Below are 24,508 nucleotides of genomic sequence, written 5' to 3'. Positions count from 1 at the left end.
AAAGCCTCCTGAAGCCTGCATTATCATTTTTTGAAGGGAGGTCTTTACACACTGGAGCCAACTTGGAAAAAATACTTCCTCAGTCAATTATGTGTGTTTCACTATAGAAATGATTGTAATGCTAATGCATAAATAGACGAGGTGGAGTAATGAATTACTGTATTTGAATAGCTGGTCCAGGTGAAAACCAAGGTTGTCGGCACGGGTGGGATGCGGTGGTACTTTTTTTTCACAGTAAGGAATTTTTCAGATTGGATGCTAGTATTGTTTAACGCTTACTTTATATTGCATTCCATGTATTGAATTTCTATCCTTTAAATTTGTGTCTCTCAGCAAAGGTGACAAAAGTTTGTGGTGGCAGGTAACACGATTGTTATGGACTGAATGTTGATGTCCCCCTGAAATCCATATTTTGAGACCCTAACCTCCCACGTCATGGTATTTGGAGATGGGCCTTTGGGAGATAATTAGGGTTAGAAGATGTCATAAAGGTGGGGTCCTCATCATGGGATTAGTGCCTTATAAGAAGAGACACCAGAGAGCTTGTTCTCACTCTTCCCCTGTGCACACACAAAGAAGAGGTCATGTGAGCCCACAGATGGTGGCCGCCTAGAAGCTAAGGGAAGAGGCCCCAGAAAGAAACCCCTCTTGCTATCACATTGATCTTGGACTTTCCAGCCTCCAGAACTGTGAGAAATAAATTTCTGTTGTTTAAAGCACCCAGCCTATGGTGTTTTGTTATGGCAGCCTGAACTGACGAAGACAATGGTAGTTTTAAATACCTGTTTTTTTGAATGATGGAGATGATGGTATAAAAGCTTGCGCTGGTTTGGGTGGGTTCCTCCTTCTGTCATGACACTGCCTTACAGTTAGTCAGAAAATAACTATCCCTGTACGGGTTCCAAACAATTAAGAGTACTTTATAATAAATTTTGCTTTATAAGAAACAGCTTTATAGTTTGGGGCCAGTGCACTGGAAATATCTGTGTTCAAACAGGAGGTACTTCCTCTCAGCCTGTATCTTTAACGGCCACGCCATGACCATAGACTTATAGAAGGGATGGTAAAGGTGAGATTGGCCAGCTCTTCCCTTTTTACTTCTCCAAGGAAATAAAGATGCGTGAAAGAATAACTACAGCTTCAGTACCAAATGACATTTTCTAAAATGGTGATGCAAGTGGACCTTTCAAAATAAAGGAAAGATATAGAAAGACAAAAAGTGTATAGAGAATACTAGATAGATTTAGGTTTTACATTTATCTTCTTAAAGACGAATTTAATTCAACTTTGGACCCACCCATGACTGGAGCTTCAGAAAACACCTTTGGCCTCACCTTATCTTTGAAGTGAAAGCTATGGTCTTGAACCTACTAGGGGTAAAATGATGCATTATTTTGCACTAGCAAATGATGCACTAGCAATTTGATAATTGGTAGAGTGGGTTTTTTGGTATATTCCTTTTATTTCTTTAGTAAGGAGGTATCTTTTGCCTAATCCACAAGAACTACGAAGTTTTTTTCCCTCTTTACTAAGCCGAAGCCACCTGCCACCTACATATCCTTTGGGAATTATTTTGCTATGAGTTATGGGAAATAGAAAGAAAAGTCTTATACAGTGAAGGATACACCTTTGTAGTAAATCTCTGTCTTATAGCTGTTTATTAAAGGTGCTTTGAGTCTCTTTTTAATTCAAGGATGTCTTTAGGATCTAGTTTCTGGAAAAAAACCTCAAATTACCATCAAAATGTAATTGGGCCTTTAGAATTCGCTACCTTATGTTTTCACTGTCAAAGAAATGACATTCTGTGAACCCTATTTAATTTTGCAGCTATCTGAATCGAAAGTGTCGAGTAAGCATTAAGGATTATTATTATTATCACCACCACCATTGTCATCATCATTAATTGCGTTCAAAGGAAACCTTGGGAGGCATAAGTGACCTGCTGGCGAAGATTACCCCTCTGGAGTGCGCAGTGGATCAGTTTTTCTCTCAGCAGTAGGCAGCATTATCATCAATAGACATTGCCCATCTGGGGTTTAAAAGACACTGTGATAATTAAGTTCACCAGAAAGACACGGAAAGTTCTGGAGCTCCCTGTAAACCACTTCTCTGTGAACCTTCTGCAGATTTCGTCGACTGCAATGTCTAAATCAGAAGATATAGCAGGTTTTTTTACATGCTCAGCAAAAACTGTTAACTGGCTTTTGTGTGTGTGGTATAAATAAACATTCACTGAGTGTTCCTCATATTACTAACTAAATATTAAACTGCTCTTTTCTATTTTTGCTAATAGTCATCATCATCAAAAAGTTTGTCTTTTTTAAAATTTTCGTATATGTCCATGGTTCAGTTTAACATTCTCTGCCCTCTAGGAAATTATAGCTTAAAATAGTAGCAATACTTTACCACTTTATGTCTCAGCAAACCTTTTTGAGTGAAATTCCCAAAAGGCCTCAACTTGGCCTTTACATAAATTCATGTGGGCAATGGATATTGGGGTTTGCAAAGTACTAAAAGTCCCTTTCCGGGGGCTGGCCTGGTGGTGCAGTGGTTAAGTTTGCATGTTCTGCTTCGGCGGTCTGGGGTTAGCTGGTTTGGATCCTGGGTGTGGACCTAAGCACTGCTTGGTAAGCCATGCTGTGGCAGGCGTCCCACATATAAAGTAGAGGAAGATGGGCACAGATGTTAGCTCATAGCCAGTCTTCCTCAGCAAAAAAGAGGAGGATTGTTGGCAGATGTTAGCTCAGGGCTAATCTTCCTCAAAAAAAAAAAAAGTCTCTTTCCAGAAGGTGGGGCTGTTTTTTGAATCCCATAAAGACTTTGTTTGTTGCTATCATTTGGGAACAGGGCAACACATCAATTTAGCTAATGTGCTACTACTATGTAACCTTTCACATAGAGAAGTTAGGAAGACCTGTTTGGGCATCAAAAGAATTACCCAGAATAAATACCCAAATCAGTGTTTCTCGTATGTTAACGATAGGGGGGGTTATTATCAGGAGAGATTCCAAATTCCCTCAGTCTCAGAAAATAAATATGCTTTGGAATGTCTGAGGTGGTGGAACCCGGAATCAGTCTTCACACTAAATACTTGGGTGATTCTGATGCACATGATCCACTTACTCTGCTTTGAATAACACTGCTCAAAACCATATGCCCTTAACTTCCACTTTCTTGGTCTGACAGCAAGTGCCTTTCCTCATGAGAACTCAGAAATTTCGAGAACCAAATGGATTAGATGTGCAAGCTTCAGATCTTTAAATACATCATTTCACACAGTTCTAAGGAAGCCTTTGAGTTTGATGGATTTCAGTCTTCTTATTAATATCAGTTACTTTGTAGCATACAAGTGTAATCCATTCTTCCACAAAATGTCCATCTGAAAGCGTGTTTCTGTGTGTCTCTTCTCTCTCCAAATGGCCTTGACATCAGTTTGTTCAAGTGGCTTATACCATTCCTGACTCATTGCAGCTCATTGGGTTTAATATTTTCTGATCGGTCACAATTTCAGTGTATTTGCTTTAAAGAGAATTGCGTAAGTTATATACAAAAAGTCACTTTTCTACCATGCAGAGGAAGATATTATAGGTAAATAAGGCAGTATTTGTAGCATGATAACCAAAGACACCTCGGGAGTGGGGTATTGGATTGTGTATTTAGTTCCCAGTTACAGATTATAGGAGTCTATTATATTAAACTATTATATACCCGGAGTTGAAGTAAAATTTACCAGAAAATTTTTAAAAAGAAATCTCAATTTCGCCATCATATGAAAGAAAGAATAGAGTACAGCCTACTTGCATGAAGTGATTGCATTAGTGAGGGGAATTTTATTTTTAAAACCTAAAAGACAGACTTATCCGCAGGCTGCTGTTATTTACCATACGGCAGCTCCTCCTCTGAAGGCTGTCTGCTATACTGAAGACCTGCTCCAATCACAAATATTCTCTCCAGTGGCTGGCTGATGGTATAATTATACTAAGTTATCAAGAGATTATTCTTGATTCCCAGGGTGAAACTCCTTTCTTTAGCTACCAGGGAATTGACACGCTTCATTGTTCATTATTCATCATTCTTCTGCTTCCTCTGCTTTACAGTCTGGATCCAGAAAAGTCCCCTTGGAGACTCTGCTGCACACGCTTGGGCATCTTGATGATGGCAGTGTTTTTTTGTATTGTCTTATTTTTCTTATTTGTCAAAGGGTCACCGAACTTGAGCTAGATCAGTTTGCTGTTCTTCCAGTCATCAGAAGCCAAGTCACTTCTCCAATTCCTGTTGTTGTTCTGTTTGTTTGTTTGTTGTCTATGGCTGGAGAGGTCTTTCTAAAACAAACATACAAGTCACCAAACACAATCGATCAAATCGGCTGGTTTTCCTCAAGAGGCTCAACGTTTAATTTATTCATTAAGAAACTTCGCCTTGTGTTTCTCCTCCTCCTGTGTCTCTTCCTCTTCCTTATGTTTAGAAGGAAAGCTCAAGCAGCCTTGTGTTTCAATAGGCAGGGCTGAGGGCAGAGTTCTGCCTCTGGGAAATGTTTACTCTGGAAAAACACAGGAGACATTCGTTTGGTCTGACTCATCTAGACTATGTCATAACCCATCTTGGGCAAAAAAAGAGATGTCTTAAATATTGATGCCTGTCCAGACTACATTTTCTGTTTCAAAAACAAACAAGCATGGCCACTGCAGCCTCTCAATTAACCAATAAATATTTACCAGTCCACTAATATTTTCATAGCCATCTTTCCTTGCAGGGATATGCATAAAACTCATAAACAATTGTTTTTTGCTATTTGCCTAACAAAAGGTTACTCTAGACAAGTAGCCATTTTTAAGCCTTTTCTAGTGACTTGAAAGAATAAGGCTAAGGAAAAATCAAATAGTGCAAATTGTGCACAGAACATCCCAAAGCTGTTCCTGTGTCTGTGTTGGGGAATGTAGGGATATGGAGGGAAGAGAAGGCGAATAGTATCCTGACCCTGCTTTGTCTGCTTGATGCCATCTTTGTTCTTAGATCTCTGTGCGTATCTGCCAGAAATTATGACCCGAGGGATTCTAATTCCCCGTTCCTGCCTCTGGCCAGCAGCCCGGGGCTACCACCATATCCCCTCCCCCCCACTTGGCCCTTGTTCCGCTTGAAACAGAGAAAGGCAAAAACTAGTTGGGCTGCTTTCATGCTATTTTTTTTAAACTTCTCAGACTAAACCCAGTGGAAGTCTTCTTTTTATGCATTTTTATGTTTAGTTTTCACTGTTTATCCAGAGTACACTTGCTATGTGTTCAGCTATGTGCTAGGGGTAAAGAGGGAGTCATGGGGGATGACAGGGGAGGGGGTAGTGTTGACAATAGAAAGGGCAAGGAATAAGAAATCTTTTTTTTTTTTTTGAGGAAGGTTAGCCCTGAGCTCACATCTGGGGCCAATCCTCCACCTTTTGCTGAGGAATACTGGCCCTGAGCTAACATCCATGCCCATCTTCCTCTATTTTATATGTAGGATGGCTGCCAAAGCATGGCTTGACAAGCCATGCATAGGTCCGCACCCAGCATCTGAACCAGCAAATTGCTGGCCACTGAAGCAGCACGTGCAAACTTAACTGCTGCACCTTCAGGCCGGCCCCAAGAAATGTTAAAGAAACAAAAGCCTTCGCTACCTTAAAATCTAGCTACAGGAAAATTACATACTGAAGTCAAATAAATTAAAGCAATTAAAAAGCAACAGGCAAAAAATAATATAATGTAAATAGTATATATGAGTACTGACAGGGATGGGAAAGCCCACAAGTATTTAATTCAGTCCACTATTTGAATAGACATTATGTGTTAGAACCTGTGTGAAAAACCTGATGGAAAATAAGAGGGAACAATCTGGAGGCAGACATAAACTCAGACAACTTTATTATGAGGTACTCTGTGCTGAGTATTTTAAGATCTACAAAGTATCATGGGGGAAATTGCGAAGGGAAAAACTCATGAGTGAGGGGGTAAGGGTCCTATACCCAATTCCAACGTGTGTGGGGGAAGTTTTCCCACACCAATAATCAATGCTCCGACGCCAGCTGGGTGCCCCACAGTTCAACTCAATTCTGACACTACCTACCAGGAGACAGGGTCAGATTCCATGGGTTAAGGGTTTAGTCCTACAAGATTGTCCCCCACACTCTTTCAGATGCCAATTGCAAGCCCAGGTTATCACCTGTGCTTCTGACCAAACTGCTGTAGATTGGCAGTTCTAAGGACCTCCTCTTCAGGTTCAATTAACGTGTTAGAGTGGCTTACAGAAGCCAGAGAAACATTCTACTTACTAGATTAGCGGTTTATTATAGAAGGCTATAACTCAGGAACAGCCAGATGGAAGAGATGCATAGGGCAAGGTACGTGGAAAGGGTGCGGGGTTTCCATACTCAGTTTCTGAGTGGACCGCTCTCCCTGCCCCTCCAGGTGTTCACGAACCTGGAGGCTCTCCAAATCTCCTCCTTTTGGGTTTCTATGGAGGCTTCATTACAGAGGCATGACTGATTAAAGCATTGGGCATTGGTGATTGATTCAACCTCCAGCCTCTCTCCCCTCCCTGGAAATCAGGAGGTGGGACTGAAACTTCCAACCCTCTATTCATGGTTCCCATGGCAACCAGCCCCCATCCTCAGGTCCTTTCCAAAAGTCACCTTCATTAACATAAACTCAGTTTTGGTGGAAAGGGGCTTATTAGGAATAACAAGACGCCCATTTCACCTTTATGACTGTAAAGTGATTTCAGGAACTGAGGACCAGAGATCAAGTATTATGACAAAAGATGTTCCCATTGCTCTTATGGCTCAGGAAATTCCAACCGTCTGGGGAGCTGTGAGCCTGGAAGCCTGGATGAAGACCAAATATATATGAGAAATATATTTTGATCATCTGAATGATCAAATATGTCTCTTTTATAAATCACAATATTGCAGGAGGTTTAGGAAAGTTTTTTATAAGAGGTATGATTTGAGCTTGGCTGTAAAGGATGATGCTAATATTTAGGTAGAAATGGTGGAAGGGGGAAGCGAGGGTGTGGGGAGACGCAGGGTTTGGGGGAAGTGTCGGGTATATTCAGATCCCTCGTTGTGTCTCAGTCATAACGCATCAGGTAGGGTGCAGGAAGAGGTCAGAGGGAAAGATACGCTAGATGTGAAGGTCCTTGAAAGCAAAACTGAGCAGCTGGAACTTTATTTTGTAGACAACGGCAATACCGACGATTTGTGAAGAAAGAAGTAAGGTGACGGAATCCATGCTTTAGGAAGTGGTTTAGCATAGCGGTTAAGAGCCGGTGCTCTGAAGTCGGAGGAAACTCATTCAATGAATGAATATTTATTGAGCTCCTACATTCCAGGGACTATTCTAGTCATTGGGGCCATAATAGTGACATATATTGGCAAAGCCTTTGCTCTTGTGGTACTTACTTTTTAGCTATGGACAGGAGAGACAAATGACAATAACACCAAAAAGAAATTTTCCCCGTAATTTCAGATAGTGATAAGTGTGATGGAGAAAATGAAATCGGGCAATAGGGTAATGACCGGTCGGGGGCAGGAAAACTACTTTAGATTTGGTGGTTAGATTAGGCGTCACTCCTGAGGTGAAATTTGAGTTGAGACTTGAACTAAAGGATGGGATGAGCCAGGTGACTTTGTGAGGCAAAGTCTTCCAGTCAAAGGGAACGGCAGATTCAAAGGCCCTTACGTGCGAATGAGCTTGATGTGTTCCAGAAACAGACAGAAGGCCAGTGCGGCTGGACTGAAGTAAATAAAGGGGACACCTGCATGAGATTAGGTTCTAGAGGGAGGCAGGGGTCTTACTGTGTTCATCTTTGCAGACCGGGGTAAGGGTTTTGTTTTTGTTCTAATTGTAATGGAAAGTGACTGGAGGAGGTGTGAAGCAGGGTTTGATATGATATGACTTATATTAAAATAAAGCTGGCTCTGGCTGATACATGGAGAATTTGCAGCATATGTAGATAGCGCTGGAGGACTCAGGATATGTTTTACAGGTAGAGCAGGCAGAACTCGTTCAAGGTTTATTGTTGCAATTGTTATTATTAATACTCTGATGGTGATAAGAACTCTGGATTGGAGCTATGAGTAATTAGAGGCGTGCGATCCGTCAGGAGGCTCCTGGGATTATTCACAGAGTTAAAGTGAGAGGCTGGAGCAGGACTGTGGAAAGGAAAAGGGGGAAAGCACCGTGTTAATAAATTGAATTAATGAGTACCAAATGTTCACTTTAAGTAGGAATACTTAATGACTTATATGCAAGTGACTAATAAAGTTTAACATTAGCAGAGATTCAAAACGCACTTCCACAGTGAGATTGAAAATAAAATGGCTAATGGTTTCTTTTCTGTCCTTTAATTCCTGGTTAACTAATTACTTTTCTGTATTATCATTTCCTATCACATAAAACCATGATTCATTTAAAGTATTCTGTTGAGACGTGGTCAAAATACATCAGCAGAGACTTCAAATGAAATGACTGTGCACGAGTGGCACTCTCTTTTAACTTTGTACCGTAACTAAAGTCTTCCTTTGCTACACATGAACTTGAGGTGATTCTCCTGCATTCATGAATAAAAGTGAAAATAGACCTTCTGCCTGTTGTTTCATGTTTTGGGCGAGCCCGGTTACCTTAGCAGTGGCAATGAGTTGCTGACTATGTTGGCAATTTTCTTCCAACATTATGAGTTATCAGATAAGTCATCATCCTTGAAGTATGAAAGGGTGGCTTTTAGTTCCTCGTTTCTATTTTCCGGTGTTGATCGCTCAGGATAGACCTAGAGAGACTACACTTCAAAGGACTGGTCTAATATTTATGAAGTTTAATGCACAGTTACCTAGGTGACAAGACATTAGCCATAAAGGTTAAGGCTTATGGATATTAAAACTTTTAAAGAGCTCTTTGGCAGGTGTGAATTTTTATCAATTATTTCCTTACAGATGAGTGAAAAGAAGCCAGAATTTAGAATATACAAAATCATCAGAAAAAGACAGATAGGGCTCAGAAAAGATCCTGTTTAGCTCACCATTGCAATTATTATTTTTATTCTTTTTGAGTCTCAGATTTTTTGAAAGAGGATTAGGAAGTGGAATGAGAAAGAAAAGAAAACACCAGTGGACTTGTTGTCCAGGTATTTCATAAAACATCCAAAAGACACTAATTGCTAAGGTAATAAGATGGGCGTATCAGTTCTGATTCAATTACTATTAGAAAATAAAAGGTTTTAATAAAAATCATGTAACTATCATCAAATGAAACATTGCCTATGAGCAAGACTTTAAGCAAATAGCAACTTATGCCTCTTTAATGCATTTTTGTCACCTAAATGTGTATATTCACAATTGTTATTACTCTTTAAGTACTAATATATTCTCAGAAGTCACAATGAAATTTATAAGCCCTCTGTATTCGTCACCACTACTTAATTGAACTTAGGTATTGTAGCCTTTTAATGTCTCCACTGTTGGTATGTAGGCGGCTTTATCTATGTCTGTGGTTATCCATTTCACAATTTGGGAAGAGAGGCTGCTAGGCTTTGCTATATCCACGTGCACCTTTCAAATGGAAAACTCACGGGAAGCAAATGGTGAGGATTTTAACTCTGTGGGTGGAGACCATTTCATACAGGAAGGCAGAGGATGGAAGATGAAAGACAATTTGGGATCCCTTTTGTTCTTCTTTTATGTTTGCTTCTACTCTCTCCAGTTCTAATCTGTGGAGCTCAAGGCTGCCTCAAGGGCACCGGGTATTCAGTAAAGATGAGCTACCAATTCTTCAGCTTCTAGGAAAGTGGTCAGGTAAGTAAACTGTCAACACCAATTATTTTTCTTATCTTAAGAAGCTAGTTAACTCTGAACACTCCTTCCTTAGCATTTTCCAAAGTATAGTCCTCTCACATTCAAATCTGCCCTCAAATCTATCCAATTAAGGTGAACTGAAAAAAGAATTCCATCTTATTTCTAGAATTACTGTAAATGTCTTTAAATAGAGCCATACTATGGCATGTATGCTGCTTTAGCTATGAAGGTTTTGCAAAACGTATTTTTAAAATATCACTGGTCAGGAATTTATGCTAGAAACTTTATACATTATTAATTCTCACAGCCACTCTTTTTAAGAGGAAAATAGTTAATTTCATTTTACAGATTAAAGTCAGACTAATTAAGTTCATTGCCTAAATCACAGACCTTGTATGTGGTCAACCCTGGATTTGAATCCAGGTCTGCCTAATTCTAAAGCTGTTACCACTCAAAAATGAGGTTTTCCTACCCAATGCATATAAACAAGCCAATTAATTATGGCATTGGCTTTTGGGCAAAGAATTCAGCTTTATTCTGCGAGATTGATCTGCATGGAGACAGGGGGCGTGTACCCTCAGATCTGTCTCCCCTATTCAGGATTTGGGGCGAAAGTTGAGGTTAGGGAGACCAGGTGAGCACGTGGGAATGCTGGTGGGACAGGTTTCGATTGGTGGGCTTCGAGCATTTATGGTGAGCTTCCAAACATTTATGATGAGGTTCTAAACATTTTTGGTATGGTGGGGAAGGAATTTTAACACGGATCTTCCTGAGTGAGGGACCCTTTGCTTCTGATAAGAGTCCGACTTTTAAGTTCCTGTCATGTCCCAGTCCTTTGGTTCTGTGGGGAGAATTTTTGGTTCCGTGGCCATTTCAGGTCCAGATTTCTTCTTCTGTGAATGCTCTGTCTACGTGACTTTGCAAATTTTCTGAAAGACAATTCTTAATCACTCTGTTGATAAGAGATGGGGTCAGCTGAACTGGTCCTGGAGGGCCCGCAGTTACAGAGCCTCTTATTTTCTCACTATACATAATAGACGGCAGATCTTGAAGCTGCTTACAATTACACGAAAAAATTATCTTGCTTATTTCTCTTTCTCCTGATCCCAGCATGTAAGCCTCATAAGAACAGAAAGCTTGCCTTTCTTGTTCACTACTGTGACTCCAGGACTCAGAAAAGTTTCTGGTACATTGTGGGCACTCAGTAAATATTGTTGTATGAAAATAATCATTAAAGGTTTCTTGCTAATTTCAAATTAGATAGTTGTACAAGAAGTGCTAAAAGTGCCAAGTGAGTGCCGTAGGAGTTGGGCAGAGGGAGAGATTGCCATGGGATGGAGCTTACTACAGTAGTGTAGAGTAAACCATTGACCTCCAGGAAGGATCGCATACACCTCAGGGGTGTGTTCAAAATAATATATTAAAAGGGGGAAACAACACAGTAGATTTTCTAATCATTTTTGTTTTAGTTCATCCTTTTTTGATCTTGGTTTTCATATTTTATAACATACATATTATTATGACAATATATATGGTACAATATATATAATACAGTAATATATAATAACATATATACAACAGTAATATAATAATAAACATACATATATGGGAGGGCGAGTGCCAAAACGTTTTTACTGCTCGTTGTTTGTGCTTGGAGACTTGTGGTCCAGAGGGAGAAATCAACATAAGCAGACTCCTATAATTCAGCATTCTACTTGCTAATAGATGTCTATCCAAATCACTTCAGGAAGAAAGATAAGGGAATGGCCAATACTGCCTGATTTTGTCAAGGTGATGGTGGTGGTGGTAATGGTGTGTATGTCGGGGAAGGAGGTCAGAAGGTATCACAGAGAAGGTGACATTTTAAACAGAATCCTGTGGAATGGGTAGGTGAAATGGCAACGTTCAGAGAGAGTGAACACTTGCAAAGGTGCGGAGGCGTAAATGTCCTGATAAGTCTGTGGAACCATAAAGCATATCTGGATTGCTGAAGTAGAGGGAGTAGAATGGGGAGTAGCAGTGTATTATTACTGGGTTACATGCATCTAATATATAAGTATGCATATTGAAGATGAGTGCTCATTTATTAATAAGCTGGGTGGGGTACAGGATCAAAAAAATTGGAGCTCACTTAGTGAATTAGACTACAGGTAATAACATTCTGAACCAGGGTGGTGACTATGGAATATGAAGAAGAGGATATCAAGTGATATCCCCAGCAGAAGGATTAAAGCTTTTGGGGAGGGGAGAGCAATGGAGAAGAAAGAATTAAAGATGATTTCTAGATTTGAAGCCTGGGTGAGGATATTATAACACTGTCATAAGGTTATCATGAGGAGAGGAGGGCGGGTTTTTGAGGTAAGATAATTTTGGATATAGAACAAATTAGAGAAGGGATATGCAGATGTAAATAAAAAATACGGAACTGAAGATACAAGATGGGAACTCTGGAAGAAATTGGGGTAGGAGTCGAAATTTGAGAACCATTCTCATTATTCATTCATCAAACATTTATGAGCACCTACTCTGTGCCAGGCACATGCTAGACACTGGGGCTAGAGAGGGAAAAAGAGAGACATCACACCTGCCCTCAAGGTGTTTACTGTCAAGAGAGAAAGACAGACAATAAACAAAGTAAATGTTTTCATATAATTATAAATCACAGGGCTGGTCCAATGGCTTAGTGGTTAAGTTATGTGTTCTGCTTTGGTGACCCAGAGTTCATGGGTTTGGATCCTGGGTGCAGACCTACACAGCACGCATCAAGCCATGCTGTGGTGGCATCCCACATACAAAATAGAGGAAGACTGGCACGGATGTTAGCTCAGGGACAATCTTCCTCAAGCAACAAGAGGAAGATTGGCAACAGATGTTAGCTCAGGGCCAATCTTCTTCACACAAAAAAAAATCATAAATCATGAAAAGTGTTGTGAAGGGTGGCCTACTTTAGATTGGGTGGTCAAAGAAAGCCTCTGAGGAAGTGCTATTTAACCTGAGAACTGATCAATGAGATGGGACCAGCCAGGCAAAACAGAAAGAAGGGCAGTTTAGAAATAGGGAACAAGCAGGATTGGATGTGAGACAGATCTTGGTGTGCTTAGGAATAGAAAGAAGGCCAGTGTGGCTGGAGCCACTGAGCAAAGGTCACATGGCACAGTATGAAGCGGAAGAGGAAGGCTGAAGCCAGATCATGCAGGGCCTTGAAAGCCATATAAAGAACTGTAAATTTTATTCTTCCTGTAATAGGAAGTTACTGAAAGCTTTTAACGGGGGGTGGGGGTGGGGAGGGAGTGCGCTCAATAAAATGATCTAATTTACCTTTGAGGTCCTTTTGGACTCTATAATACAGATAGTCACAGCATTGAAAACAGGTGCATTCTCAGAAGAAGAGAGTCTAAACACAGAAATCAGAAGGCGAGGGCTGAGTCTTAGGGGCTGCTCATCCTTAGGATATGAAGGGAGAGGGAGGAGGCAGCAGAGAGAAAAAGGAGTGCTCAGGGCTCAGTCAGAGAGGTCCATGTAAGAAAGCGTTTCGCAAGAGCGTCTGGTCCACAGTTAAATGCTGAAAAGATCATAGGGAGGAATGAAGGCTGAGAGAAAGCCTGTCTGCTTGGGAGCAGGAAACCATGTTGAAAGGGTGGCTTCCCTGGAGAACAATGAAGGTATAGTGGGGAGAGACTGCACTTCCGAAAATTTATTAGCCAATGGAAGGCCAAAGTAGAGTGATGGGTAGTAGATGCAGCAGGTTCAAGCAAGGGTCTTTTTACACTAGTGGAGACCTGTGGGAGTTTGGATTTGGGTGTGGGCCAGGAGAAGTGGAGAGCTGGTGGGAGACGGGAAAGGAGGCAACTGAAAATGTTTGAAAAATGTTTAATATTAGGGGATAACTTAAAGGCCAAGAACCTGGAGCCTATTGAAAGAGATGTGGCCAAGATCACAAGTGCTAATGGTAAACTGCAAGAGAAGACGGTTTCTGCTGTGGCTGGAGAGAAGGGTGAGAGAGTAGAAACAGCAAGAGAGAAACTTTGAAGTGAAGCGGCACAAGGTTTAGGGAGTCCATGGCAGTTGACATTGATTTTTCAATCAATCAAAATTAACAGCACACACTAAGGCAGTATATAGGCTCAATAAAATAAAGACTCCTACCGGAGGGAACTTTGGACTATCTTGTTGGTTTTGTTTTGGTTTTGATATTCCCTATGGTATCTAATGGCATCTTGTATTTGGCAGGTGCTCAGTTAACATAGGCTGGTTGTTTGATATCTCTGTTCTCAAGGAATTTACAACTGGGAACGACCCAATAACATATGCAGTATATGGTCATTTCCAAAAGCGTAATGCTGCTAATAAAGGCTACAGGAATTAAAAGGAAAGAAGTGTGCCTGCAGATTGAGCTGATGTGGGAATGCTTACAGAATAGCTGAGTCATTCCCTGGGCCCTAATGCTTGCCTAGGATTTAAATGTAGATTTGGCAATAAACTAGAAGTGGGCATCTTCTATATCAGGGGTTGGATAGCGACCTCATGGGGAACTGGAAAGATCTGGACGCTGTACAAAATATGGTAGAAAATCAGCAGGAGCTTATTCAAGAATTTGCTGAGATGTGGAAACAGAAGGATCAAAGTGAGAAAGGGACTTGAACCTGTGTCAGGAGGCTGCAAGTTTAGGAGTCTTTTGTACTGGCCCACGTCCTCCCAAAGTAAAAGTGTAACTAGGCATTTCAGTCTAATTTGGGATGAAGGCCAGGAAATTCTATTCTGTAATCATTTCCAGACTCTCCTTTCTAAAGTAAAGATACAATTCTGTTATTCCCTTGCTCAAAAATACTCAATGGTTCCCTAGTGCCTACACAATGAACATACAGACTTAGCGGCCTAGCACTGAAGGGAATTCACAGTAAGTTTCCAAACATTTTCACGCTTGTTTCTAATTATACCATATACATACCACATACTCTTGCCAATTAGACTAGAAACTGTTTCCTAATGATGCTGTGTGCTTCCTAGCCTCCATCCCTCTGCTCATGAGATTAACTCCACCTCCACTCTGATCTGTGTCAAAACCTTACCTCCTATTTATTTATTTATTTATATTTTGGTGAGGAAGATTGGCCCTGAGCGAACATCTGTTGCCAATCTTCCTCTTTTTGCCTGAGGAAGATTTGCCTTGAGCTAACATTTGTGCCAATCTTCCTCTATTTTGTGTGTAGGTTGCCGCCACAGCATGGCCGCTGACAAGTGGGGTAGGTCCGTGTCCGGGAACTGAACTGGGGCCATTGAAGCGGAGTGCACTGAACTTAACCACAGTGCTGGCCCCCTAAAATCTTAGCCCCCTTTTAAAGACCAGTTTCAAATGCCAGCATCTCCTCCATAAAGTCTTTCCTGCCCCTCCCACAAGGGGAATTTTCTTTCTTGTATTAATTTCCATAGTACTTGGGACCTCACACAAATTTACAATGTGCCTCATATTGGAGATCTTTTTAAGGCTACCTAATTCCCAATCTCATCTTCTAACCCCTATGAAATTTCAAATGACTTGGTGACAGATGTGGATACTGGTCATTTTTGGGTCCCCTCAGAACCCAGCATAAACAGTTGTTGACGCGGACTGATGTGGAACTCGAATGAGGTAAGGGCTCGATGTAGTTGGGGAGGCACCAGTGAAAGGTGTTGCTGATAAGAGATCCCTCAACCTTTGCCTTGTGAGGAAGCTTGGCAGTCTCTGTGAAACATGGAATCATTGAATCTTTAAGATTACTGTTTTACACATGCTAGTAATTTCCATTATCACTATTTACATCCAGTGTAGCAATTTCCTGTTGTAGCACTAAGAAATCTTATGATCCTTTTTGAGTTCTAAGTGGACTGAGCAGACCAGTATAATATTTGCCATGTGATGTACGGAGGCAGCATTATAGAACGTAAAGAGAGAATGCTTTGAATTCCGGCAGACCTAGCTTTGAATCCTTGATGTCTTACTTAATAGTTCTGTGTAATTTTGTGGCCTGCCCAACATCTATTCCCTCTTCTTTTGGTAATTTCTGAGTGATTTTCCTTTTAGAGAATTATTTCTTTCCTGTTATTAATCCATGGGGCCTGAGGTAGAGCTAACAAGGCTCCCCTCAACCCCCCCTGAAGTTCCCAGGGAAGGCATGCGACCTAGGTCTGGCCAATCGGCGTATTCTGTATCTCTGGCTGAAGCCAGGCTGATGAGACTCAGCTGGGAAAATGAAACGCTGTTTGTTGAGAGGATGGGATATAAGACTGAAGCTGCTGGCTGTCATTTCTCTACAACCAGGATCAAGCCTGTGCAAGAATAAAGCCAATGCAGAGAATAGCAGAACTGAGTGACGGAGATAAGAGAAAGAGACATGGGGGCCGGCCTCGGCCGAGTGGTTAAGTTCGTGCGCTCCGCTTCGGCGGCCCAGGGTTTCGCTGGTTCTGCTCCTGGGCACGGACATGGCACCACTTGTCAGGCCATGTTGAGGCGGTGTCCCACATAGCACACCAGAAGCACTCACAACTAGAATATACAACTATGTACCAGGGGGCTTTGGGGAGAAGAAGAAAACAAAGATTGGCAACAGACGTTAGCACAGGTGCCAATCTTTAAAAAAAAGAGAAAGACATGACGACATCATCATTCAGCCTCTGCATGCAGCCATAGGTGAAAGCAGTTTACTCCTTACTCCACCTCCTACCCCTGCAGACTTTCAGTTATGTGAGCCAATGAACAACTTGTTTGTTCCTTAAGTCAATTTGAGTGGAGTTTATTTTACTTGTAATCAAATAACACTAAATAGATATACTACCTGACCTCGGGAAAGTCATTCATAGTCTCTGTAAGGCTCAAGCCATCTATAAAAAAGGAAGAATCCTCTTTTACCCATCACACAGGGACTATTAGGAGGCTCATATATATGTGAAACGTAAGTGAACATTTTGAAAACTATAAATGTTTGTAAAAAAGAGGCTAGGTTCAGTGTCTTTGATTCGAGAAACAAACCATATTGTTTACTATGATTATGTTTTCTTTAAAAAACAAAGAAACATTATTCAGTCAACCAATATAGTCAATGGAAATGCAAAAGGCTGTGCCCAAACCATTATAAATATCTCACCACAGGATTTCTCTTTGATGACTAAAATCACAGATTTTTTTCTTTTTTAGCAAAGAACATGAAAACCTACTTATTATTCCACCTAGAATATGCAAGAGCTAGCATTTAACTTTAAGGCTGGTTCTTAAAGGCCTGCACGAAAGTTTTGAAATAAAGATTTGTTGCTGTCTCATATCCTCCACCTATTCAACTTTTAATTCTGAGTATAGGTTGTAAATATGTTGTTAGAGCAAAGCATTTAAGAAATGGCAAAATCCAACCTTGGAACATCGCATTAGTCACTCCAAGGAGATATATTTGAAAATTGGTTCAAAGACTGTCTACCACCTTTTTCCTCCCACTCCTTTCCTTATATATCATATTATATTTGATGAACCAGTCACTTAAATAATAATCTGTGTGATCTGAAAAAACGAATGCAATTGCCAAAGCAGCCTTATTTATATCCTGGCACCTCCAGGACCTAGAATCAGCCGCATTTTTAAATACGCCTCAATTATAGGAAGAAGCTTGCATGCGAGAGCAGGCAGGCAGGTGTGGGACGGGTGGAGAAACTGTTAATCTATTCCGATGTATGTTCACCTAAGGACATGAACTCTCATCCTACTTTTGGGCTTGGAAATCTCTCCTGAAGTTTCTGAACCCAGGGATTGCATGTTTAATTTTCGCTTGTTTTGTAGTAAAGGACTGACATAAGGATGTAAATGGCGCTTGCAAAATTCTATTTTAAGGCCCAGAGATAAGCTAGCACAGCAGAATAATATTTAGAAAGTAAGCATAGGGAGTTTAAACAATTGTCTCCTTCATGTCAGAAAGATGGTCTTGCTTTTAGTTTTTTCCATCTATTTTCACTGGCTAGAAATGCTAAGAAATGCATATCTTCAGGGGGAAAATTGGTGTGTGTGCCACAGTATTCTATGCAAATGAATTCCGTAATGGAAAAACCATCACTCATGCGTCTACGAATATAGTTTCTTATATTCACTATAGATCCTGATGGACCATCCTTTTTTTCCCCTTGACATCTGAGGAGTATGTCCCAGCAATTTAAAAAAAGAAATCCTTAAGGTGCTTCTTCTTAATACAACTGTGAGGAAAGCAAATATATTAACTCAGTATTCAGCAGGATACATGCTTTTAGTGTCCACAATTTAATGAAATCCAGGACTATTTCATTTTTTCCAAATTAACCCACCAATGAATAGAAGGGTTCTGACATATTCCTCATTACTAGAAGAATATCAAACACCTAAAAGTGATAGTCTCTGTCTGTGGGCCCCTGTTAGATAAGGGACGGAAACATGTCTTTCCACATGGGGCCATGAAGGTGTAGCTTTTTAAAGTAGTTTTAATAAACAGATAAAGCTCCTAATGCTGCACACAGTTGCTCTTCCTCCTGCTTGGTATCCAGCAGCCCTAGAACTCTGTTTTACAAAAGAGGCATACTGATTTGAAGGATGATGACGCTGAGAAGCAGAAAGCTTAAATGATTTATCTATCACCCCAGAGCCAAGAGGTGGTAGACACGGGATTTAAAAGTAGGTCTGAAAAAATAAAGCAAGTCTGTTTGATACCTAAGTCAGCGGTCTTAACCACGGCGTTGTCCTACCTCTCAAGTGAAAAGTGACTTAAAATGTCAGCAGAGTGCCCATTTCTACAAGATACCAACTCGGACTCTTGGAAGCAGTCATGCAAGTCGTCGTCGTCCGTCGTCCCCCCCGCCCCCCGCCCCACCGCGACCCCTCTCTATTGCTAGTTCCCATCCTCACCCCTATTTCTCTATCTTCCATCACAATCAGCAATAATGACTTTTTACGGCGACCATAAAAGTATACCGAACGTCCTTGTTTTAAAAATACGAAAACTAACTTGGACTGAAGAATGACTTGTTCAAGGTCACATAACCAATCAGAAGCAGTACAAATACCAGCACAAATCGGCTTCTTCGGTCCCATGCTGTCTCTAAAGAGAAAACGACATTCACAACACAGTGCGTAGTTTCTTATTCATGATGGGCTAGTTATGGGCTAGCTATATACGGATTACCTATATGCATATATATGTATTCTGAGGTCAATTGAATAAACAAGGGATAAAACGCACCTGGAGCACTGGAGCATTGTAAGCACTATATTAACCTCAAAGGTATCAAATTATTGTGTCGAAAACAGCAAAGCTGGAGCCTGGACCCAGTGCCTCGGCCATGATTGGGACGGATTGTTTACGGGATCAGAAGGTAGACAGGAAGGAGTCCCGCCAGCCCGCCTCCCTCCCGCCTCGCAGCCTCCCTCTAGCGCCCCCTAGCTTCCGCCCGAACAGACCCAGCGGCCAGGGAACCGGCGGGAAGCGTGGTTCGCAGAGTTGCAGCCGCGGCGGCGGCGCAAAGTACCATCACAGAGCAGAGCATAGAAGGTGAGTGTGAGACATACTAACCTCCTATCTGCCACCCAGTAGCTGGCACCGAGGATCCTAGGGAAAAGACAGAGTTCTTTCCTCTCCTGCACCTCCGCCGCCATTAACATATTTGTAGCCGGCTCTGAGACTCATGGCTGAAGGAATAATTATTTCTGTGGGAGGTGGGTAGCATCTTATCTTTAAATCCTGATCTTCGGAGGATATCCTTTGTGCCTTGGGGCTTAATGGATTCCTGGCTTCTGCTTCCCCCGCTCTATGGAGACTGTTCTAACATCATTTCATAACCCTTTGTTTGCTAAATCCCAAAGATTCTTTTCCATGCTCCTTCGGTTTTTCTTTGGCACGTCATATTGGCATGTACAATGTACATTTCCTTCTTAAAATTCTTTCCGAAGCGCGTATCTCTTTTTGCTTCTTTCTGCCTAGTGCCACCTTTTTCTCGGCTTTACCCACTCCTCTTCCTCTGCCCACCCCCCAAGTCTTGGTGCTCTTTCGAGTTCTGTCCGAGCTTCCTTTCTGTTTTCCCCTTTCGTGGGTGATCTCATCCGGCCCTACACATTCAGCGACACCCCATATATCAATGACTTTCGAACTACGTTGGTAATCCAGACTTCTTTCTTGAAATCTGATTGCACGTGTCTCTCTCCTGAACAGCTCTACTTGAGCGACCCATTGACTCTCAGACCTAAAATGTCCAAAACAAAACTCATTATCTTCTCTCCGTGGAATCTGTTCGTTCTTCTGCATTCTCTTTCTTTGATGAATAATATCAATGCCCATTAAATCACCCAAGCTAGAAAACTTGGAGTCATTTTTGACTAATTTATCTCTCCCTCCGCTCCTGAATCCAATCATTCATCAAGTCTTATTGATTATCCTGTCGCTTAAATATCACTTGATTCTGTTTCAGGCTTCTCGTTCCCACAGGTGCTGCTTATTAGTTCAGGCTCTCCCCATCTCTTGTCCTGACTCTTACAATAAGCTCCTGACTAGAATTCCTGCTTCCAGTTTCTCTCCTCTCCCGAACATCCTCCGTGTTATCATCAAGATTAGCTTTCTGAAAAACAAATCTGGTCATGCCACTCCTTTATTTTTAAAAAAGTCATGAGCAATGACAAAAAGAACCACTCCTCTGTCTTCCCACTTCCTAGAGAGTAAATTATAATGTCCCTCCCTCTTTCTCTGAGTAAACTCCCAGTAATTCTGTGAGACCTAGCTCGATTAACCTAGTTGTGTGGAGTCTTCCTTGACTCATCCAGAAAAAAATTTCTTTGCAGTGTTTCCTCGTCACTTTGCATTTACTTGTATTAGCATTCATCCCTTTGGATTGTGCTTACTGTTTTACGTGTCTGCTTCCCACACCAGCACTATGGGCTCTCCAAAGCCCAAGGACCTTGTTTTAGTCATCTTTGTATTTACAGCACCTGGCATAGTGCCTGGAACGTTCTAGAAACTTAAAAAGCATTTGTTAAATGAATGAGTCAATGAATACGTTCATGTGGACACGGGGAAAATCTCTGGGAACAAGTTGTGACTTCACCCAACTTTTCTACTCAAAGTATATTGGAATGCAAGTGAGTGAGGATAACTATGAATTGGATCAATAAATAAATCACTTTCAGACTTGCTTTTTTAAAAATATTATTAAAAACATATTATTTGCAGTACACCTCAAGATTGATCTGAGCACCGTGATGTGTCATAACCCCGCAGTTGAGAGTGGCTGTAAAAAACCAAGAAAGTGCGCATCCTCTCTGTCTCTGAAAATATAGATCTGGTGCTTTTTAGGTTTGGAATTAAGCCTTACATGTTTCTTTTAAAGTTTTCTTTTTTCATGCTTTAGTGTTTTGCGCATACACACACCCTGAAGCCTTTGATGATGAACTCATTTTTGTCAATCTAGTACATATATCGCTGCCCTTTCTTATAAATGCAGCCCCCGGGTCAGCGTTAGAGCACCCTGCAAGGATGTTTGTACTATCTTATTTCTTGTGGTACTTATTCCATGTGTAAACAGCATTTTTGCACTTCTCGGGTTGTCATTGCAGGTCCTTCAGAACATCATGTAATTTTTCAAAGAAATAATGAAAATAGCAAATTGTTTTTTTATGAGAATTTAGGGAAAGGGGCTGTAAAGTTTTATGTGTACTTACAGGCTCCAGTGGCTCTTCTAACTCTAAATTCTGTGATTTTATGACTAAACTCTTGCACTGGGCTAAAGGGAAAGGATCATTTCTTCTTCTGAAAGGAGAAACTGAGTCAACTAGAAGTGGCATAGAGACCGCAAAGTCTTTGATTACTTTCAACTGCTCTTCTAGAAAGTGGGACCACGACAGGACAACTTTCCATAATCACTCCTCTTATAGTATTCACAAATAATGTAAGTTAAAAAATTTTGTGGAGCTGGCCCGGTGGCACAGCAGTTAAGTGCGCACTTTCCGCTTCTCTGCCTGGAGTTCGCTGGTTCAGATCCCGAGTGCGGACATGGCACCGCTTGGCAAAAGCCATGCTGTGGTAGGCGTCTCACATATAAAGTAGAGGAAGATGGGTATGGATGTTAGCTCAGGGCCAGTCTTCCTCAGCAAAAAGAGGAGGATTGGCAGTAGTTAGCTCAGGGCTAATCTTCCTCCGAAAAAAAGAAAAAGTTGCATTCTCCCTAAAGTATATTCATGCAGCAGATTTTGAACCCTGAATACTTTTCGTTTGTGGGAAGCCCCTCCTTTCTTGAAGAGAAGCCTATTTTTCATATGCTAGTTTATGTGTGTAAGCGAGGATTTGACACAAACAAACCGTCTCTGGATTTTCCTGATGTTATTCAGAAGGCTCTTAGAAAACTTGCCTTGTATTTTAAAAAAGTAAGAAACTCAAAGATCTCTATCAAAATAAACTATGTTAAAGATAGTACACAAGAGTACTTTTCTGAAGGGGAGCAGAAGCACACGTTGTTAAAGCAGTTTTTTTTTTCCTGGAAGATGTCACTGAGTTTAATTAAGTATTTGTATAACAAATGTCCTCATTGTGCCCCAACATGGAGCTCTTAGGTTAGATACAACTTCCCTCATATAGGAATCATGCACAATCAGGTGAGATTAGAAAGACTTTGCTCTGACAAGTCTGAAAAACGTGGGACACAAGACAAATAGTGATCCATATAAGTACCATGGGAGGAACCTTGTGCTGGAGCTCCCTACACCAGTTCAGCCCACTAGGAAAGGTCAGGAAAGCTGCTAGTCGCACCTGCCACTCGATTGTGAGACCTGCACCAAAGGAGGCTTTGAATGGCCCCGTTAGCAGTCTGATGAGGGCCTGGTGTTCGTGTTCCATGATTTTATTTGGTCGTGTGAGGTAACTTAATAGACTCGTTGTACTGAGAAAATTTAAGCAAGTAACTTGAATTTCACTATCCCAAAGAATGTGCTATTTTTCCTGGCTTGTTTTGGAAACAGGGCAGGCTCTGTGGTCTCGGCGCCAGGCAGTTACGGCAGTGAGGGAAGCTTCCCAGGATGAAGTCAGTACCTTGGCCTCAGTGACGGGGCACGTGTGTATCGAGGTGGATATTGACCTTTGACAGCTTTCGGAGGCCAGAGAGCTCTTTTCAGTTCCAAACCTTTTGTAAATGCTCTCTGCCTTTGACAAAGCTCATCTTCTTAGCCCCTTCTTCGTGGCTGTATAGATCAGTGATTGTGGTGACAATCCCATTTTGAGGACAGAGGAAAAGAATTCTTACCAACCAGTGCGTCTTTTGACCTTCCTAGACCTACATAGGAAATTACTAGATTTCTTGGTACAGAGGAACTGATAAGATCGGAATGGCTTTTTTCTCTGCTTGTTTCCTGTAGAGGGTATATTGCTTATTTAACACATTAGCATGAGATGCTGCCCATAGGAAGAAGAGCAGAGGGAAAGTTGAAAGGAGGTACCTCCTGCTCTGTCTTGCCTTACTAGGTTGGCATGGAGAGAGTGTAGTTGTAAGAGCTGTCTTGGTATGTCCAGTTCATGGGTTACCTGCCGGGGACTCAGACTCCTTTGCCTTAGAAGTATTTCTTTGGTGTTTCATCGTCCACAGGACAGGAAGAAATACAGATTCGTTCATTATATATATATTTTTCTTACTTCAGTTTTCTTATTTTTCCTTTGCTCTCTTACCACTCTTTTCTTCTGCCGCTCTCAAGTTTCTACTTTCCTCGTGCCACCTCCCGCCGGGTTCCCATGGGAATGGCTGGCTCATAAATTTAAATGACTAGCGCTGGGTGGCTAAGCAAGTAGATTCTCTGTCATGTGGCCTCCACTCCAAGCAATAATATTTTCAGTGCTTATCCATAGATTCTTGCAACATATCTGAACTTCTGTGGCCTGCCCAAATCTATCAGACTAGAAGTCCCCGAAGACCTGGCTATTCTGTAAGATTTACGATTCTTCTCGCTTTTAGTCAAGTAGGGACTGCATCTATCTTCTGGGAGATAAGTATTTTCAATTCCACTGTTGTCCGAAACAAGGTGGCGCATTTTTTAAAGAGACAATGTGATATAGAGGAAGGGGCATCGACCTGGGAACGAGTGCTAACTCAGCTACTAACTACTAATGTGACTTTGGTAACCTTGGACTAGTTGCTTACTCTCTGTGGGTCTCAGTTTCCTTATATGAAAAGAAATAACTCCGTCAATCTGTGTGGTTTTTAGATTGACATTCAGTAAATAATTTACAATGTCGGCAATTTATCTTTCCTTTACACAGATCGAATCTGAACTGTAAAATTAGGTGTACATCCTGTGGAATAAATAGAGTCTATACTGGATAACAGCAATTAGGCATTTAAGCAGGAAATAGATGGTGTATGCAAAGGTGCATGCACAAGTGTGTTATAATGCCTTTAAAAATAATGTTTTTTCGTAGTATATGAATAATACATGTTCTGTTTTGGTTATTTATTGCTGCTTTACAAACCACCAAAATGTAGTGTCTTAAATGGCAACATGTTATTATTTATCATCTTTTTATGGATGACTTGGCCTCAAGTGAGTGGTTCGTCTGTTCCGTGTACTGGTGCTGCCGTCATCTCAGGCCTTGATTGAGTTAGGGAATCCAAGATGGCTTCACTCCCATGCCTTAGTGGGCATGACTTAGTGTGCTCAGCTAGGACACTGGCAAGGCTGAG

General features: G+C 41.2%; 1 long non-coding RNA gene across 5 annotated transcripts in view; it reads left to right on the top strand.

The window, feature by feature from the left end:
* LOC138921947 (uncharacterized) overlaps nucleotides 1–24,508 on the top strand; it is a 716,117-nt gene that overhangs the window by 124,583 nt on the left and 567,026 nt on the right. The window contains exon 1 of one of the 5 annotated variants that reach the window (XR_011434975.1): nucleotides 19,234–19,350. The exons of 2 other annotated variants lie outside the window; for them this stretch is intronic. This is a non-coding gene — a long non-coding RNA (uncharacterized lncRNA). Of the gene's footprint in view, nucleotides 1–19,233; nucleotides 19,351–24,508 lie in introns of those variants that run through there. 2 more of the 5 variants (XR_011434971.1, XR_011434972.1) reach the window with 2 other exon arrangements.

This window comes from Equus caballus, chromosome X (genome assembly GCF_041296265.1).
Source record: "Equus caballus isolate H_3958 breed thoroughbred chromosome X, TB-T2T, whole genome shotgun sequence".
Classification (NCBI taxonomy): Eukaryota; Metazoa; Chordata; class Mammalia; order Perissodactyla; family Equidae; genus Equus; species Equus caballus.
This window is presented reverse-complemented; position numbering and strand designations above follow the sequence as displayed.